The sequence below is a fragment of the Mobula birostris genome, chromosome 4 (genome assembly GCF_030028105.1).
Source record: "Mobula birostris isolate sMobBir1 chromosome 4, sMobBir1.hap1, whole genome shotgun sequence".
Classification (NCBI taxonomy): domain Eukaryota; kingdom Metazoa; phylum Chordata; class Chondrichthyes; order Myliobatiformes; family Myliobatidae; genus Mobula; species Mobula birostris.
Window position 1 is genome coordinate 114715297 of NC_092373.1, and position 16508 is coordinate 114731804.

The window sequence follows — 16508 nt, forward strand, 5'->3', positions numbered from 1 at the left end:
CTAATTCTGCTCCTATGTCTTATAGTTCATGATCTTTAATTAATCTGTCCCTCTCTGACTTCTCATTACCTCCTATGCAGTTTCAATGAAGTCCAATATATGCTGAAGGAACAGCATGTCCATTTGACTAACAAAATTATAGACTTAATGTTGTGAAATCAGAAGTCTGTAATTCGTCAATTCCAGATAATATGCATTTTTTCACATTTTATGTTTATAATTTAGTTTTATAGAATGCAAAATATAATGTCCAACTCATAATCCAGTGACACACATAAAAATTGCTGGTGAACGCAGCAGACCAGGCAGCATCTCTAGGAAGAGGTACAGTCGACGTTTTGGGCCGAGACCCAGTGGCTATTTTTCAGTGGCTGTTGTTTACAACCATAATTACTACCATTGTATGATTCTGCAATTATTCTGTAAAAGTCAGTAATTTCACAAACATGACAAGACTTCAAATAATAAATCCTGAAGATGATATAATTTGTAGTGAAAATATAAAGTGCTGGAGAAATATTCTGCAGTAGATAATGAAAAATCATCAAATTAAAATATTAATTTCCTTTCTTTCTGCAAATGATGCCTAACATCATTCTCTGACTTCCAAAGTTTACATTACAGCAGAGTCCTGAAATTCTGTATTTACTAAAACCAACAGGAAACACTTTATAACTGCAAAATGCGTAATTATATCTGGCTAACTCAGAAGTGCCTAATGATTCTTGATGCTGTTCATTACTCTACTGCATTAAGAAGTCATTCTATCACATTAATTATTTTACCCTTTTGAAATGATTGTTTTTGAACCTCTGCTTTTATTACAGTGGCAGGAACCAATGAACAGAGTCCTGTTCATCAATAATGGAATACAAAAAGCATTCTGCAAAGTCAAGAGAACTAGAGATAGTGGCATTTTCAGTTTGCCACTAAATGCGTATTTAAGTGCTTTCAGTAACGAAGGCAGCATACATTAAAGTATTTAGTGACTTGGATCTCAACAGATTTAAGGCAGCACAGTCAAAGATGGAGAAAGAGGAATTCTCATCCTTAGTAGTAGCTTTATATTTGCGAGAACATTGTTGGTACATTTTGGATATAGTGAAGAAGCTATCATTATTGAGAGCTCGCTACTACTCAATCAAATAATATTTGCTCTGATTTATCTCATACAAGTATATCAATACTGTTTACTGGATTCATTCAAATATTGAACTGCAGAAGTGGGATGGGCTGGGGGTAGAGGAAGGCATTTACCTGACCAGGCTACATCTTCACTGATTATATTTTGTATATTGAAATCTGTTATATTTGCTTATGTTTAAAGCCCATTCAATCATTCTGAATCAGTAAGAAAGCCAAGAAAATGGAAAGAGGTCCTCAACAAATCATGGACACATGTGGGGCCTGTATCAGATCTTCTTAAGCCAGGTGTTTTTTTTCTTGAGCATGATAAAGCATCTCTCATGCTAGTGGCCAACAATATTCAATGGAAGAGGATGGCCTAAATCACATAATAGGAAGAGTGTCCATCAGATATGCAGCTAGAATCCCTAAACAACTGGATGTTTTAAAATCAGTGATTTATTTTGGAGCCTTTGCTCAAGGGCTGATGGAACCACAAGTTTGGTGGAGTGAGGGGTAAAGTAAGTGATAGTATTTTATTTGAACAGGATCAATAAAGGGTCAGAGTTACAGCAAAGTAGAACTTACACTCAGTGGCCACTTTATTAGGAACATCTGTACACTTGTTCATTATGCAAATATCTAATCAGCCAATCATGTGGGAGCAGTACAGTGCATGAAAGCATTCCGACATGGTCAAGAAGTTCAATTGATTTTTGGACCAAACATTAGAATGGGGAAGAATTTGATTTTGTGCTGAAGTGATTTTGACTGTGGAATGATTGTTGGTACCAGATGGGGTGGTTTGAGTATCTCAGAAACAACTGATCTCCTGGGATGTTCATGCACAATAGTCTCTAGAATTTAGAGAGAATGGTGTGATAAACAAAAAAAAGCCAGTGAGTGGTAGTTCTGCAGGCAAAATTCCTGGATTTCAGTGCTTTAAAAGGGATACGGGGGGGGGGTGGTAGGGGAGGAGGGGTGGCATTACTGGTCAGGGATACTATTACAGCTACAAAAAGGGTGGGTAATGTAGCAGGATCCTCTTTTGAGTCAGTATGGGTGGAAGTCAGGAACAGGAAGGGAGCAGTTACTCTATTGGAGGTATTCTTTAGGCCCCCTGGTAACAGCAGAGATACAGAGGAGCAGATTGGGAGGCAGAATTTGGAAAGTTGCAAAAATAACAGGGTTGTTATCATGGGTGACTTTAACTTCCCTAATATTAATTGGCACCTGATTAGTTCCAAGGGTTTAGATGGGGCAGAGTTTATTAAGTGTGTCCTGGCCGGATTCCTGTCACAGTATGTGGACAGGCCGACTAGGGGGAATTCCATACTAGATCTAGTACTAGGTAACAAACCCGGTCAGGTCACAGATCTCTCAGTAGGTTAGCATCTGGGGGACAGAGACCACCACTCCCTGGCCTTTAGCATTATCATGGAAAAGGATAGAATCAGAGAGGACAGGAACATTTTTAATTCAGGAAGGGCAAATTATGAGGCTATAAGGCTAGAACTTGTGAGAGTGAATTGGGATGATGATTTTCCAGGGAAATGCACTATGGACATGTGGTTGATATTTAGGGATCTCTTGCAGGATATTAGGGATAAAATTGTCCCAGTGAAGAAGATAAAGAATGGTAGGGTGAAGGAACCATGGGTGACAAGTGAGGTGGAGAATCTAGTCAGGTGGAAGAAGGCAGCATACATGAGGTTTAGGAAGCAAGGATCAGATGGGTCTATTGAGAAATATAGGGAAGCAAGAAAGGAGCTTAAGAAGGGGCTGAGAAAAGCAAGAAGGGGGCATGAGAAGGCCTTGGCGAGTAGAGTAAAGGAAAACCCTAAGGCATTCTTCAATTATGTGAAGAACAAAAGGATGACAGGAGTGAAGGGAGGACCGATTAGAGATAAAGATGGGAAGATGTGCCTGGAGGCTTTGGAAGTGATTGAGGTCCTCAGTGAATACTTCTGTTCGGTATTCACCAATGAGAGGGAACTTGATGACGGTGAGGACAATGTGAGTGAGGGTGATGTTCTTGAGCATGTTGATATTAAGGGAGAGGAGGTGTTGGAGTTGTCAAAATATATTAGGATGGATACGTCCCCAGGGCCTGATGGAATATTCCCCAGGCTGCTCCACGAGGCGAGGGAATGGTACTGGAGGATTGGAGGGAGGTGAATGTTGTCCCCTTGTTCAAAAAAGGTAGTAGGGATAGTCCAGGTAATTATAGACCAGTGAGCCTTACATCTGTGGTGGGAAAGCTGTTGGAAAAGATTCTTAGAGATAGGATCTATGGGCATTTAGAGATTGATGGTCTGATCAGGGACAGTCAGCATGGCTTTGTGAAGGGCAAATCGTGTCTAACAAACCTGATAGAGTTCTTTGAGGAAGTGACCAGGCATATAGATGAGGGTAGTGCAGTGGATGTGATCCACATGGATTTTAGTAAGGCATTTGCCAAGGTTCCACATGGTAGGCTCATTCAGAAAGTCAGAAGGCATGGGATCCAGGGAAGTTTGGCCAGGTGGATTCAGAATTAGCTTGCCTGCAGGAGGTACTGGGTCGTGGTAGAGGGAATACATTCAGATTGGAGGGTTGTGACTAGTGATTCCCCACAAGGATCTGTTCTGGAACCTCTACTTTTCGTGATTTTTATTAATGACCTGAATGTGGGGGTAGAAGGGTGGGTTGGCAAGTTTGCAGATGACAAAAGTTGGTGGTGTTGTGGATAGTGTAGAGGATTGTCGAAGATTGCAGAGAGACATTGATAAGATGCAGAAGTGGGCTGAGAAGTGGCAGATGGAGTTCAACCTGGAGAAGTGTGAGGTGGTACACTTTGGAAGGACAAACTCCAAGGCAGAGTACAAAGTAAATGACAGGATACTTGGTAGTGTGGAGGAGCAGAGGGATCTGGGGGTACATGTCCACAGATCCTTGAAAGTTGCCTCACAGGTAGATAAGGTAGTGGTGCAAAGGGGTGCTGGGAACGGACCCAAATGCAAGACACAGACACTGAAGTACAAGGAACAGGACTTGACTAGAGTAGGGATGTGACAGGATTCAGACCAGGAGCAGGGACAAGAACACAGACTTGGGCTAGGGAAAGTGGGACCAGGACTAGAAACCATGGACTAGGAGACAAAGCTTAGACTCCAAGCCCAAGACTGGGCAAGGTCCCAGAACCTGGGTCTTGCCTCGGGCTCAGACCCCTGAACCAGGCAAGGACATGACATGATTGCAGGACTGGAGGCTGGGGCCTTGAGGCTTGGAGACAGGCTGGGGTCTTTAATCTTGAGCTTGGCTGTTGGTTCCTGGAGGCTGGGGTCTTGGATCTTGAGCTTGGCTGCGGGATCCTCGAGGCTGGGGTCCTTGGATCTTGAGCTTGGCTGCGGGATCCTAGAGGCTGGGGTCCTTGGAGCTTGGCTGCAGGATCCTCGTCTTGAAAATGAGGAGGCTGATAACTCGGAGGCTGGAGCTGAGAGACCAACTGGGAACTGAACGTCAACATAGAGCTGGGACTTGTCCTTCAAAAAGCCAGAACTCATCATTAACACGACACCAACATGAGACAGGACAGCACATAGACATAGAGCCGGGACTCAATCTCTCCACACCAAGATGGGACAGGTCCACCTGTTGGGTAACAGCAGAACAGCCAGACTTACCCAACAGAGGCAAAGGCAAGACAAGACAAGACAAGACATGATCCCCTGCAGAGCAACAGCAGAACAGCCTGACTTATCCCATGGAGACAAGGACAAGACAAGACAGATCCCCTTGCAGGGTAACAGTTAAGCAGCCTGACTTACCCCACAGAGGCAAGGACAAGAAGAGACAAACACCAAAGAACAAGAGACAGTTCCATCTCTGCTTCAGGGTTGCTCTGAGTCTCAGTTCAGCCAGCAACCTCCGCTGGCTACGGAAACAGCCAGATCCCTACCTGGCTTGGAGTGTCTGGCAGCCACTCAGCTGGCCCAGGAAACAGCCAAATCCATACCTCAAAGATTACTCCAACAAGTGGCAACAAGGCTCCATGAAGCTGTGGTCCTCCAACCAGGCCTAGAGATCACAAATGGCTTCACTAGCCTTCCATCAGCAGGTTGCTCCAAGGGGGGACTGACAATACAACCCAGCCACCCACACTGTCTGTCTGTATCTTGTTTTACGGCGGTTGGCATCCAGCTTAATGGTGCATTACCGCGACCTTCTGCTCCAGAATGTGCACTAGACATACATTCTAAATCCCTTCACCCAATTGCACACACACACACATGCACGCGCACACACACACACACACACACATATATATACACAAACCTACACTTCACCATCCCATCTTTGACCATCCTAGTATCCTATTCCTGTTTTTAAACACAAACAACAGGAATTCTGCAGATGCTGGAAATTCAAGCAACACACATCAAAGTTGCTGGTGAACGCAGCAGGCCAAGCAGCATCTGTAGGAAGAAGTGCAGTCGACGTTTCAGGCCGAGACCCTTCGTCAGGACTAACTTAGTTAAGTTTAGACTTAGTTTAGACTTGTGCTCTCTCACCCATGCCCAGCAACCCTTTTAATTTGAATTCCTGCATCCCCAACTCCTTTAATTTATTTCTCATCATCTTTCTCTGTATCCCATACTTCCTGCAACTCAGTTCTACTGACTCCTCTTCCTCACGTTCCTCACACAATCCTGTCTGGTGTTTCCCTATCATTTTCAATGTTTTGTTTAATGCACAATGCCCTAGCCTTAACCTAGTCCACACAATTTCCTCTCTTCTGTTTCCATTACCTACCCTAGTAACTGCAATACCCTTTTGTATTTGATATAAATGCCTCCCTGTTCCATCTTTCTTGCCACATTCGGTTGACTTTTTCCCAGATTACACACTTAACCTCTGCTTTGCTGATATTAATGTGCATTTCCACATTTTCTTTCTTTGACGCCCTCTTTGCCAACTCATCCACCCTCTCATTCCCCTTCACCCTTACATGTGCTGGAACCCATAGAAATTTTACCTGACCTCCCTGATTTGCAATTCTTGTAACTAACTGAAGGACTTCATAAAGTACATCTTGCCGACTGTTTGTGTGAAAAGACCTTAAACTTACTAGAACTGAGGATGAATCTGAACGTATCAATGCTTTGGCTTGTCTGGCTTTCTGCACCCATTGCAACGCAATCAACACTGCCAGCATCTCCACTGTAAACACCCCTAACTTATTAGATGTTCTTCTGCTGATTCCAATTTCTTTTGCTGGTATAACCACCCCAAACCCTGTTACTCCTGTTTCAGGTTCCTTCGCACCATCCGTATAAATGTGAGTATAATCACTATACTTTTCCATCACATGACAGTTAAATGCATTTACCAAATCTGTTTTATATCTTTCTTTCCTTTTTACCTCTAACAAATGCCAGTCTATTTCAGGACATACAAGCTTCCATGGAGCTACAACCGGATAAACTACTGAAGGACTTATCCTCAGATCAAACACTCCACATTCTTTCGCGATATCATTCCCTACCCGACTAAAGGTATCCCTCTGAAACCTCCCATTTTCCCAGCACTCCTGCAACACTCCTTTAGTAGGGTGAGAATCATTGTGCCCCTGCAAGTTAGCCCAGTAGTTTGCCATCAGTTGCATCCTTCTTAGTTCCAAAGGCATTATTCCCATTTCTACCTGTAGTGCTGACACTGGTGACGTTTTAAAAGCCCCACTGCATACTCTCAAGGCCTGAGCCTGAATCACATCCAGTTTCCTTATAAGAGACCTTGCTGCTGATCCATATACTATATTTCCATAATCCAATACAGATCTTACTAAAGCCACATACATTCTCTTCAAAGCTGAACAACTTGCTCCCCATTCCCTACCAGTCAAACATCTCATCACATTTATTACTTTTTCACATTTCTCCTCAACTTTCCTGATATGGTCTGCCCATGTTAATCGTGAATCAAATATAACTCCCAGAAATTTAAATGATGCAACCCTTTCTAATTCAATCCCATACGTCCTTAACTTCTTCCCTACCTCAACCCCTTTCCTGGTAAAAAATACAGTTTGAGTTTTATCTACTGAAGATCTACATCCCCAATCATAACTCCACTCCACCACTTCATCAATTGCTTCTTGTAGTTTCCTGATTATATGGTCCATGTTCCTGCCTCTTTTCCACAAGGCCCCATCATCCGCAAACAGTGACCTACCTATATCCACTGGTACCTTTGTGAAGATATCATTGATCATAATGATGAAAAGTAACGGGCTAATCACACTACCTTGAGGTGTGCCATTTTCCACTATGTACTGTTTTGATAATTCTGATCCAATCCGAACTTGAATCTTTCTACCAAACAAAAAATCTTTAATCCAATTAAAAACTCTCCCACCAACCCCCATCTTGTGCAGTTTAATTAATAATCCTTCCTTCCACATCATATCATAGGCTTTTTCAATGTCAAAGAACACTGCCACTACTGACTCTCTATTTGCCTGGGCCTTCCTTATTTCAGTGTCTAACATAATCACTGAGTCCATGGAATTCCTTCCCTTTCTAAAACCACTCTGATAACTTGCCAGCATTCCCCTTTTCTCAAGCTCATATGATAACCTTTCTGTTATCATCCTTTCCATTATCTTACATATACTTGATGTTAATGCAATTGGTCTGTAGCTAGTGGGTTTTGACAGATCCTTGCCAGGCTTCCTTATTGGAATTACTAATGCTTCTTTCCATGCACTTGATAATCTCCCCTCCTCCCACACTCTGTTATAAAAATGCAGCAACTCCAAGAGCGCTCCTTCTCCTAGATTTTTTAGCATCACAGAGCATATCAGATCTTTCCCTGGGGAGGGTGGTCTCGATCTCTTTATTGCTCTCACCATTTCTGCTAATGTAAATGGATCATCAATTATATCATCTGTTCCTTCCCTCCTGCTTAACACACCTGGGTATTGGCTGATTATTCTTTCCCTTCTTCTTCTCCCTTCTTCAGACAAATTTTCTGAACTGTGTATCAGTACAAATGAACTTGGCCATGACCTCAGCCTTATCCCTACTGGAGACTGCAGTTTCCTCCTCAGATATCATTACTGGATATTCCCATTCCCTTCTATCTCCTCCCATCCTCTTAATCATTCCCCATATCTCTCCCACAGGTGTTGTTCTTCCTACCTTGTCGCAAAAACTCCTCCAACTTGCCCTTTTAGCTTGACGTATAGTTCTTCTCACCACTGCCTGTGCTTTCTTATACTGAACCAAATGCTGCATATTATGGGTTCTTTTAACTAGCCTGAATGCTGTATTTCTGTTTTTTACAGCCTGACAACATTCCTCTGTCCACCATGGTACCAGTTTTCTATTCATCCTATTTTTACTCCTAGGTATAGATCCTTCTGCTGCCATGATAATTGCTGAAGTCACCTGACTGTTTAATTCATCTACATTTCCAGAAATATCAATCTTTGTCAACCCTTCTTCACTCAATTTCTGGAACATACCCCAATCAACTTTTTCAAACACCCACTTTGGGGTTCCGCCACCTGGTCTTACTTCAACTCTTTCACCCACTGAACACAAAACTGGGTAGTGATCACTGCCTACTGTTGAAGCAGTCCAAACTCCCCAGTTACTAATGCCAGCCAAGGTATTAGACACTAACGTAATATCTAACACTGACTCAGTTCCTGTTGTTATATCTATCCTTGTGCCACTACCATCATTCATACACACCAAATCCCTTTCTTCCATCAAATCTTCAATTACCTTTCCATTTGGATCTGTAATCTGATCCCCCCCATATTGTGCTATGAGCATTGAAATCTGCACACCACACTACTTTAGGTCTGTTTTGTCCTTGTATCTTTAATAGGCTGTCCAGATCCAACCTTTTCCATGGATTGTAGTAGTTAATTATAACCACTCCCTCCCCTCTCTCCCACTCTTCCACCACTATGTATTCCTGATCATCTCCTTTTTCCAGTACCCTATATGGTATACCTTGCTTGATTAACATAGCACAACCCCCTCCTCCCCCTAGATTTCTATCTTTCCTTATCATTGTATACCCATATACCACAAAGTCTAAAGTTGGTTTCAACCAAGTTTCCTGAATACACACTACATCCGGTTTTACAACCATTTCTTTAATAAAGTGCTTGAATTCCTGGCTATTGGCCAGTAAGCTCCTTGCATTCCATTGTAAAAGAATCACCATAATTAGTATTAACCAACACATGACACTTCCTGGCTTGACTGATTACTGAGGTTCTCCCTCACTTCCTCCCATGTCAGTCCTACTAACCCTAAATGGTTTACTGCTGCTTTTACCACCAGCTGAATTTTGTCACTTTTTGACTTTACCTCAGCCGTACTATTAATCACTCCTGAAATGAATGTTACTAGAGCCTTTTTGTCTACATAAATCCTGTCATTTGTTCTTTGTTGCATCTCTCGTATCCCTATTGCTCTCTGTTCATTAGGAGCATTATTCTGTTCTCTTGACATTCTTACAGCTTCTGCATAAGTGATCTTTCTTTTCACTCTTATTTCTTGAATTTTAGTCTCCCGTCTGACAACCTCACACCCACTATATGCAATATTATGAGCTCCCCCACAATTGCAGCATTTTGGTTGAACTCCTGTTCTGCACTTTCCATATTCATGATCACCTCCACATCTAGCACATCTCCTCTGCCTTTTACAGTTTTTAGCTATGTGTCCAAACCTTTGACAATTATAGCACCTCAGTGGATTTGGCACATACACCCTTACTGGGTAACTCATGAAACCCAGGAACACCTTCCTTGGCATTCTTTCTTCTTCAAATTCAATCAATACTGATTCACTTTCCTTTTTCACTCCCTTCTTTGTTGTTTTCAGTCTTTGAACATTCATTACTTTCCCTCCTTTGATATTCCTCTTTAACTCCTCCATATCTATACTCATTGGTATCCCCATGATCACTGCTTTACAACCACTGTTTTGTGCTCCCACCCTCCCAGTGTATTCCACCTTGCATTTTCCTATCTCTTTTAGCCTGAGTGCTTTCTCAAGTTGTTCTTCATTCGCACATCTTACCAATAAGTTGCCATCATTAAGGACTTTTGCAAATACTATTTCCCCTATCTTATTTGTCAGAGTTGTTGTTAGCACAAACGGGTTAATTTTCTTCATATGTCCCTGAGCCTTCTCATTAAACCTAATTATGACAACACCTCCTCTCTGAGCTTGTTCATCTTCCTCACTTTCAGAGCTTTCTCCACTATCATTTCTTATTCTTTTATTCCCTTTGTCTTGGTTTTTATTCAGCTGACCCCTCACTACCTCCTCATTCCCTTTACTTCTCCCTTCACAATAATCCACCTCTCCCCAGCTGCCTACCTCTGGTCCCAAGTCTCTATCCCTCTCCTTCTCCACTTTCTTTCCCTCAACCCCTCCTCTTATCTTGTCCGCCATTACCGGACCCACACGACCCCCTCCCAGCAATTTCCGTTCCTTCCCCACTCTCTTTCCCTCAACAGGTTCCAAACCACATTCATGCATCAGGCAAAACACAGCCAGCTTCCAGTCAAGCCAACTCCCCGAAACAGCAGCCAGAACTCAACCCCCTCCCCGCTGCCGCTGCCAAAGCGATCGAGAGCCCCGGACAAAACCATCCGCTAACGAGCACACAGGCTTCCAGCCACCCACACTCAACCCCAAGGCTACTTATATTCAGAGCCCCAAGATGGGAATTAGGTGCCTATGCTTAACTCAATCAAATGAGGAACAGCTGGAAGACCTGGAGTCCTGAGTCCACGGACCGGACCGTGAACCAGAATGCGGACTTCACGGACCGGACCTTGACAGGTAGTTAAGAAAGCTTATGGGGTGTTAGCTTTCATAAGTCGAGGGATGGAGTTTAAGAGTCAGGATGTAATGATGCAGCTCTATAAAACTTTGGTTAGGCCACACTTGGAGTACTGTGTTCAGTTCTGGTCATCTCACTATAGGAAGGATGTGGAAGCATTGGAAAGGGTACAGAGGAGATTTACCAGGAGACTGCCTGGTTTAGAGAGTATGCATTATGATCAGAGATTAAGGGAGCTAGGGCTTTACTCTTTGGAGAGAAGGAGGATGAGAGGAGACATGATAGAGGTGTACAAGATATTAAGAGGAATAGACATAGTGGATAGCCAGTGCCTCTTCCCCAGGACACCACTGCTCAATACAAGAGGACATGGCTTTAAGGTAAGGGGTAGGAAGTTCAAGGGGGATATTAGAGGAAGGTTTTTACTCACAGAGTGATTGGTGCGTGGAATGCACTGCCTGAGTCAGTGGTGGAGGCAGATACACTAGTGAAGTTTAAGAGACTACTGGACAAGTATATGGAGGAATTTAAAGTGGGGAGGGGGTTATATGGGAGGCAGGATCTGAGGGTCTGAACAACATTGTGGGCCGAAGGGCCTGTAATATGCTGTACTATTCTATGTTCTATGTTCTATGTTCTATGTTCTATGTATGCAGGGCCCTTAGTATTATTAAGGATCCCACCCATCCATCCAGCATTCTCTTTGACTTTCTACCATCAGACAGGAGACTACGAAGCATGAAAACAAGAACGGTCAGAAAGAGAAACAGTTTCTTGTCCAAGGCCATTATGCTTCTGAACCTCCTGCTGCATCATATTCAGTGTCACTTGTTAATCTGTTCCATAAGTTATGATATTTAATATTAATGCACTTTAGATTGTTTAGATGTGTGATTCAGCTGTAGATTTTATGCTCACCTTTATAAGGTATCGTGTGTATTATGTACTACAGTGGAGAAACACTGTCTCATTTCTATATGGCTATATACATGTATATAGTTAAACGACAATAAACTTGACTTGACGAATACTACAGGAATTTCAGGAAGAAAGAAGGTCAGAAAAGCCATTGGCACTCAAAGATACTTCTAGAAGTAGAACACTAAAGAACAAATTGGTTTCACAGTCATTGAGGAATAATGAAGAAATAATGCATGGAGTAATTGTTGTGAAAAAGTAGACATTGGCAAAACAGCTTGTCTTTGCTGTGAAACTTCATGGTTGTTTTTTGAGTCAATGTGAATAACGGTGACAGCATATAACGACACATGAAACAATGGAGGGAAAATGAAGAACTTGAACTTGCAAATTAGTTTTCTCAATAGACTACCATTGTCTAAGATGGACTGAATGTTTGCTGAAACATCTTAGACTGGAGAATGATCAAGAATCTTCATCTCTTTCATCTTGTTCAGTGACCAGTTAATGAGGATTTTTTAATTGGCCTGTTTACTTTCAAACATGGCAGTAAAAAAAGGCCATGGATATAAAGAAAGCAGAATGGAGTCTACGCTGAAAGTTCTGGGTGCTCTGTGATAGAGTATACAAATGTCCCATTGATAGTATTTGGAAAATATATGCTTCTTTGGTAGTGAAAACCTCAGTCCATTGGAGTGTGTGTCTATGGACTGCAAGTTTATATGTAGTCTTAGAAAAAATTAAAGTTGCATATTCTCTCCTAGGTGCATGCGCAGTAACTTGACAACTCACACTTGAGAGAAAGTTATAAAGAAAGACAAGGAAACAACTGGTGGACCTCTGTTTGAAGTAACCAATTGGCTAGCCGAAAGGATAATTACCCAAAGTAGTGCACTGGTGCACTCTTAGCTGTGACAAAACAGGTGCCATGATCTTAACAACGCAAGACACTGTAGATGCCGGAATCTGGAGCAACAAACAACTTGCTGGAGGAAGTCAGTGGGTCGGGTAGCATCTGTGGGAGCAAAGGAGCCCTGATAAAGGGTTTAAATCCAAACAGTCATTTTCTGTTATACCGACATACATAATAATGCTGGAGATACTCATCAAGTTCGACAGAATCACTGGACGTAGAAACAGAATTAATATATCAAGTTGATGACTTCATTTGTAGTGAAAAGCTTATCTTGCATACTGTTCATACAAATCAAATCATTACATAGTGCATTAAGGTAGAACAAAGTAAAACAATAATAGAGTGCAGAATAAAGTGTAAAAGCTACCAAAAAAGTGCAATGCAGGTAAACAATAAAGTCCGAGATCATAATGAGGTAGGTTGCGAGGCCAAAAATCAATCTTATTGTATAAACTGTCCATTAAAAAGTCTGATAACAGTGGGTTAGAAGCTGTCCTTGAGAAGTTGTATGTACTTTCAAACTTTTGTATCTTCTGGCTGATGGGGGAGGGGAGATGAGGCAATGTCTGGAGTTGTGGGGGGCGGTCTTTGATTACGCTGGCTGCTTTACTGAAGCAGTGAGAAGTGTAGACAGAGCCCATGGAAGGGAGGTTGCTTTCTATGATATGCTGAGCTGTGTCTACGCCTCTCTGCATTTTCTTCCAGTCACGCAAAGAGTAGCTGCCATACCAGGCCATTACGCCTCCAGACTAGAATGTTTGCGATGCCACATCTTTAAAAATTGATAAGGCTGATGGGGCCAAAATTCTTTAGCTTCCGAAGGAACTTGTCTTTGGTGAATTTTCTTGTCCATGACATCAATGTAGCTGGACCAGGACAGGATGATGTTCAAACCTAGGATGTGTGCTGCTCCTCTTTCTGAAGTCAATGACCAGCTCTTTTGTTTTGATGACACTGAGGGAAAGGTTGTTGTCATGACACCATGTCACCATGCCTTTTATCTGTTTCCCACCTCCAACTGACCATTATTTGAGATGCAGCCCACTGCTGTGATACCATTTACAATATTGTAGAGGGAATTAGAGCAGAATCTGGCCATGCAGTTATGAGTGCACAGGGAGTAGAGTAGGGAGCCGAAGACACAACTTTGTGGAGCATTAGTGTTTGGAGTAATCATGGCGGAAGTGTTGCTGCTTAACCTTACTGAGTATGCTCTGCTGGTCAGAAAGTCAAGGATCAGCTTACAGATGGAGGCATTAGCTCCCAGGTCCAGAGTTTGCTGAAGAGTTTGCTTGAAATAATATTATTGAAGGCAGATTTGTAATCAATAAACAATAATCTGATGTAGGTGTCTTTGCTGTCCAGATTTTCTAGAGTGTAAATATACAGGAAAGATAGAGAAGTGAAAACCAAATGGCAAACAAGTTTTCCAAGTCCAGCTGTTTCAATGTTTACCAATAATCAACAACCATGGAAGTCCCTGACAGAATTAAAAACAAACAGTAAAAACCCCAAAGCTAGCTCAAGGAAAACTAAAATGCCTAGAACTTCAGAAGCTGTGAAGGCATACTAAACATTCATAATTCATCAGGTCAACAAGTATATTTCAATACCCAATACAAAGAAACTCAGTAATTCATGACCTAAGCCATTTACTTCACAAACTCTGCCATTGCAACATGGGCCAGCCAGTAGACAGGAGGACCACAGATCTCAGTTGAGATCAGGTGATGGTCACCTGCTGGTGTGGAGAAGATGGGGTGTAGTATGGAGGAGGAGGAAAGGGTGGCTGTGGTCTTCATACGGTTGCAAGAATTGGCAATAAAGGAGGGTTGATGTCATCAATAGAGCAGGCTGTGATCATTGTTTAGGTATGGTGGAAGGTGGGAGAGATTTTTTTGGATGGAGAAGAGTTTAATGAAGATGTTGGATACTGTGGCTGTTGTGCTGGTACATAGGCGGTGGTTTAGTGAGGATACAGTGAAGAGGGATTTGATATGAGAGTCACTACCTTTATTTTCCCTGTAGTGACTTATTTTCCATGGAGTGAAGGAAGCTTGGAGTGAATGTTACCTTTTAAGAGTATATAAAATGATCAGAAGCATATCCAGCAAGGACATTTTGAGATTAACATTCAAGCAAGTCGTTTGTACATTTGGAAACCTCTTACTTTAAGTAAAACAAAAACTTGCATCTCGAGTTGTTAGGTGTGTGAACAACATGGCTGGCTTATCTGTACAGACTGAATATAATTAAAGAGACTCAGTACTGGGAATGTTAGCCTGACTGTGAGCCACTTGTATTTTTCATAGATTTGGAGCATTCGGTGGTGGCACCTCTTCAAGCTTTGAGTTGCCCCTGTAGATTTCATGTCTCTGAAAGTGAGGAGAATACGTGGATGTGTTAGTGCTATCCAGCCAATGTTGGTTGTCAAGTGCTATAGATATCCTTGCCAACCAATGTTTACCAAAAGAGTGTGGTAGCTGTGGGCATAGCCACCCTACATTGAATAAGTTCTCCGCTACTCAATATGAAATTCAGGAACTGAAATGTCAGGATTCCCGTGCAGCCCTGTGATGTTCCGAACATGGCACTGCAGCCGATATCTGAGAACGCAGCTATATTGTCATTTGTCCCTCCCCCGAGTCACGATGGAACAGAGAAGGCCAGCTCAGATAACACACTAGTGCTTACTCTTTCCTCTGGATCTACAAACCTGAAAAAAGGCACTACCTTCACGGGCTGGATGTCACACCTAAAATCAGCTACCTTGGCATCTCAAAAATTTCCACAGTGGGATAAGTGAATTTCACATGACCCTTCAGCTCCCCTGTTGTTGCTCATCCTCAACTTCCAAGCTTGGCCAGATGGATACAACAAACAGACTTGTTGCCCTTTTTCCCACAGCAGACACAGTTTGATCATTCTTTGCTTTACCCCAGAGTGCCCTTTGTAGGAATATCTCTTACTGGGGTATTAAATTACTATCAAAGCCCCTTGAATGTCAGGGAGTGCTGATTAGCATATATTATAGAGGAGACTCTCTTGAAGTTCTAGATGGAGTAAGTTGCACTTGACTTTGCTCCATTCTTCTTTTCATTTATTTACCACTCATTTAGTATTCACATTGAAGTGTTTACATTAGTTTTGTACGCTTGAATTTTGACTTTTAATTCTTGGAAATGGCAACCAGAGGGAAAAAGGCACTTACTGAGAGCGAGGAAGCCGACAATGGAGATGGAGGAGAAGGAGGAGACCCTAAACAGTCTAGACAGGCAGAACTGACTTTTGAAGTTATATCCAAGCTTTCGGGTGACAAACTTGATAAACTTGATAAAAGAGTTTCTAATCTCGAGATAAAGTTAAGTAATGTTGAAGATCAACTCGGACCAATTAAATGTGAGAATGAAAAGCAACAACGAATTTCGGATCTTGATGAAAATGGCAGACAAAGAGACCGTAGATTAAGCTCGTTGGAAAAGGAGGTATTCTCAACCACTCAAATGCTGGAATGATGTAAAGCCAAGATACCTGGAAAATCGTAGTCGCAGGCAGGATCCACGGATTATAGGACTTTGTGAGGATGTTGAAAGTGGCGATCCCACTAAGTTTTTTGCTCAATTTTTAATGGAGGTATTCAGCACTGAAGTGTTTTCTAACCTCCCTATATTAGAACGCACTCATCGCTCGT